Genomic DNA, 4,456 nt, shown 5'->3' on the forward strand with positions numbered 1-4,456 from the left:
GGGATTCAAACCCTGATGTCTTAAAGGATCCCTCTCTGTGTGCCATAGGTCCAGGGTAGAGCCACTCTGGACTGCCATCTAAGGGCCTCTGGCTCCTCACAGTGCCATGGGAGTGAATGAGGCAGTTTGTCGCTCTCCACTGACTCCTGCACCTCCCTGCCTCCTTGGCGCTTGGCTGAGATTCAACCCCCCTAATGTCTTAAAGGATCCTTCTCCAGGAGCTCCAGTCCCTGGGAAGTGCCGCCAGCCCCTCTCCAGTAAAGGGCCTCTGGCTGGAGGGCGCAGGCAGCCTTTGTCCTTGGAGAGGCTATATCCCTTCTTCCCACAAAACTCAAGGGAGGGGATTGCTTTCTGCAACTGCAGACAGCGCTGCTGAGCTAGTTAACAAGCCCAGGGCTGGCTCCCCTTCTCCCCAGGCACATGAACAGGGCAGAGTGCCCCAGTCTAGAGAAAGCCCCACAGTTAGAAATTGAATCTTTCAGGGCGCCTATGTGGCTCAGTCACTTGAGCCTCTGACTTTGGCCTAGGTCATGATCTTACATTCGTGGGTTGGAGCCCATGCATCGGGCTCCCTGATGACAGAGCCTGCTTCAGATTCCATGTCTCTCTGCCCCTCCCCTGTTCACCCTCTGTCTCTCAAAAATAAATAAATGTAAAAAAAGTAAATAAGTTGGATTTTTCTCCATTTTTTTTCTGATTCCCTGGTCTGTGGTTCTTCTCTTGTTCAAATACATTCCTACATTTCTACAGCCTCTCTTTGCTTTTTGCCTCTCCTAATTTCTAATTTCTGCTCTCTGTCCTTATGCCACCTATTTTATCTCTCCCAGTTGGTAATCACACACCTTTGGCCTGCCAAGTTGTTCTCTTGGGTTCTGAGAGACAACTCTGTCACCCTGCAGTCCAGACTTTTGGAATTCCAAGTCCTCTGGCCTCAACAATGCTGTTTGAGGGACGAGGGAACTTTGGGTCCCCCTACTTCTCTGCCATGTTTACTGTTCTCTCAAGGTTTATTGTTTTTCTTAGTCTAGCTAAAGGTTTGTCAAATTTGCTGATCTTTTTGAAAAACCAGCTTAGTTTCATTGATTCTATTGTTTTTCTGGTGTCTATTTAATTTATGTCTGCTTTGATCTTTATGATTTCCTTCCTTCTGCTAGCCTTAGTTTGCTCTTTTTTTTTTGTTGTTGTTGTTGTTGTTCATTTCTGGAGGTGTAAAGTTAGGATGCTTATTTCAGTTCTAAGTTTTTAATATATGTGTTTATTTCTATAAACTCTCATTTCAATTGCTTTCACTGCATCTGATATTGATATTTTGTATTTCCATTTTCATTTTTTAAGACAGATATTTCTCTTTGGTTTCATCTTTGACCCGCTGGTTTTGTAAAAGTGCACTACTATTTAATTTCCACATATTTGTAGATTTTCTCACTTTGCTCTGGTTGATTTCTAGTTTCATACCATGGTGGTCAGAAAAGAAAGTTGGTATGATTTCAGTCTACTTAAATTTGTTAGGATTTGTTTTGTGTCCTATCATATTATCTATCCTGGAGAATGTTGTATGTGTACTTGAGAAGAATGTGTATTTTGATGCTATTGAATGGAATGTCTAAAGCATTATTCCATTCCAATGTTTCCTTATTAACTTTTCTATCTGGAAAAGGTCTATCGATTGTCAATAGAGGGGTATGGTAGTCCCCTACTATTAATGTATTGTTTTCTATTTCTCACGGTTTGTTAGTGTTAGCTTCATCTATTTCAGTGCTCAGGTGCTGGGAGCAGATATATTTTAATTGTTTTACCTTTTTGATGTACTGATCCCTTTATCATTACATAATGACCTTTGTCTCATTACCATTTTTGGCTTAAAGTCTATTTTGTCTGATAAAATTATGACTACCCCCAGTTTTTTTGTTTCTTTTACTTCTGCTTGCTTGAAATATCATCTTCCAGCCAATCACTTTGAGTTTATATGTGTCTTTAGAGTTGAAACAAGTCTTCTGTGTACAGCACATAGTTGGGTCTTGGTTTTTTTTATCCATCTAGCCGCTATGTGCCTTTTAATTGGTGAGTTCAGTCTAATTATACCTACGGTGGTTGTTGATATTAAGTATTTGCTACTGCCTTTTGCCTCTTATTTTGTTTCTCCATTGTTCCATTTTCTCTTTTTCTTTCTTTCTTTTTGATGATTATTTATTTTTGAGAGAGAGAGCATGTGTGTGTGTGCACAAACAGAGGAGGGGGGCAGAGAGAGAGGGAGACAGAAGATTTGAAGTGGGCTCTGCACTGACAGCAGAGAGAGCCTGATGTAGGGCTCCAACCTACCAACCATGAGATCATGACCAGAGATGAAGTCAGACACTTAACCAACTAAGCCACCCAGGTACCCCAATTTTTCCTTTCTTGGTTTACGTCTGTAAGTTGGTAGTTTCTATGGTGATTTCTTGTCTCCCTTTTTTATGTTATGTGTCTCTGTTCTAGAATTTTGTTTTATGATTACCGTGAGGTTTACATCAAACATGTGATAAAGTAGTCCTTTTATGCTGATAGTAATTTATCTTTGTGTATAAGGATTCTATTCTTTTTACTCCTTTTATATTTTTGGTGTCATAAATTATTTTTTATGCTGTGAATTCATTACCAAATTGTAGGTTATATTTATTTTTAATGCTCTTTTCCTTTAAGCTTTATGCTATAATTGTTTAACCCTCTCTTAAATAGCATATTAGTTTTCTAATTATGACGTTTTTCATTTTAAAAATCTTAGTCCTTTCTCCACTTCTACTTATACAATTCTAAATTCTTGTCCTCAAGCTTGCTTATTCTCTCTTCCATCTGATCTTCTCTATTTCCTGTGCTTTTTAATACATTCTACATCTTTACCGAATTCTTCAACTCAAAAATTTGCTCAGTTCTTTTTTAGGATTTCAATCTATTTGATAAAGTACTCCATCTGTTCATTAATTTTTTTTCTATATTCATTGAATAGCCTGAGTTCTCTTATAGCTAGTTGAATTTTCTTCATGCCAGTAATTTTGAATTCTTTATTGGTTAGACCACATTATCTGTGACTTTGGGTACAGTTGGTAGAGAATTGTAATTTTTTGTTTAAGTAGGCTTCATGCCCAGCATGGGGCCTAATGTGGGGCTTGGAACTCATGACTCTGAGCTCATGACCTGAGCTGAGATCAAGAGGTGGAAGCTTAACTGATTTAGCCACCTAGTCACCTTGGGAGAACTGTAATTTTTATTTTGCGATAGCATATTGCTGTGATTTTTAATGATGCTTGATGAAATGTGCCTCTGCTCCATTACTTGAAGTAAGTTTTGATTTCTTTGATTCTAACAGTTCAACAGGTTGAAAATTAAAAGCATTTGGTTTTTCAGAAGGCTACACTGTAGCACAAGTTTTTGGTTAACTTCTAAAGTTGGGAAGTGTGTACATAAAAAAGCTGGCAGAAAATAAAGTTGGTGGCAGAGTAGGGGGGAAGTGTGTGCTTAGCACTTTGGGCTTTGGGTGTGCCCATGGTCCATCTGGGGGATCCTCAAGTCGGGAAGTTCCAGAGGTTCATGGACTGGACGTCTTGTTGGAATCCCAGGGTAGACGGCAGAAAGCATGTTCTTCCAGTTTTCTTTGTCTGCCTTTCATTTTCTTTTCCTTCTCTCCAGTCAAGGAGGGCTGTCTTCAGAAATTTGAGTGTTGCTGAAAAACAACAGGATCCTCAAGTTGCATTTTATGCAGCAGGCTGACTTTCACTCACCGCTTTCACTTTCCACATCTTCTGCTCCAGTGCTGCCTCTGCAGCCCCCCCCCAAAGTCCAAATTCACCCCCATAAGATGCAAAGATGGATAGATTTCATGGGTGTCCTCGTATGCTTTGTATAGGTGTTTCTGTTCAGTTATGGATGTCAGGTTAGTTGTAAATCATAGGAGAGAGAGAAACAAGGAATGACTAATGTTGCCATGATGCTAATGTCACCGTTTGTTTTTAAAATTTCACATAGAGGTTGGAGCTTGAGAACCGGTTAGAGATTGAGCATTACTGTCAATTGCAGATTCCTTCAGTCACTATGTCAACCAGCACAGATGTTTCTCTTTCTTCATATGATGAAGATCAGGGATCCAAGCTTATCCGAAAAGCTAGGGAGGCACTGTTTGTTCCCATCGGAATGGCGGGGTTTGCAGCAATCGTTGGATATGGACTCTATAGATTGAAGAGCAGGGGAAATACTAAAATGTCTGTTCACCTGATCCACATGCGAGTGGCGGCCCAAGGCTTTGTGATGGGAGCGATGACGCTTGGTGTGGGCTACTCCATGTATAAGGAATTCTGGGCAAAACCCAAGCCTTAGAAGAAGAGAAGCTGTCTTGGTGTGTTGGTGCTTGCTCTAGACATCTCATGTTGAGTTTATATGTTTATGTTGAAAATAAATGGTTTGAATGGGTCAGACAATAACACCA

At 40.1% G+C, this 4,456-nt stretch overlaps 1 pseudogene; it reads left to right on the top strand.

The window, feature by feature from the left end:
- Positions 1-4,030: 4,030 nt before the first annotated feature.
- On the top strand, positions 4,031-4,399 carry LOC115286451 (annotated as a pseudogene).
- Positions 4,400-4,456: the final 57 nt, after the last annotated feature.

The sequence above is a fragment of the Suricata suricatta genome, chromosome 3, assembly GCF_006229205.1.
Source record: "Suricata suricatta isolate VVHF042 chromosome 3, meerkat_22Aug2017_6uvM2_HiC, whole genome shotgun sequence".
In the NCBI taxonomy this organism is placed as follows: Eukaryota; Metazoa; Chordata; class Mammalia; order Carnivora; family Herpestidae; genus Suricata; species Suricata suricatta.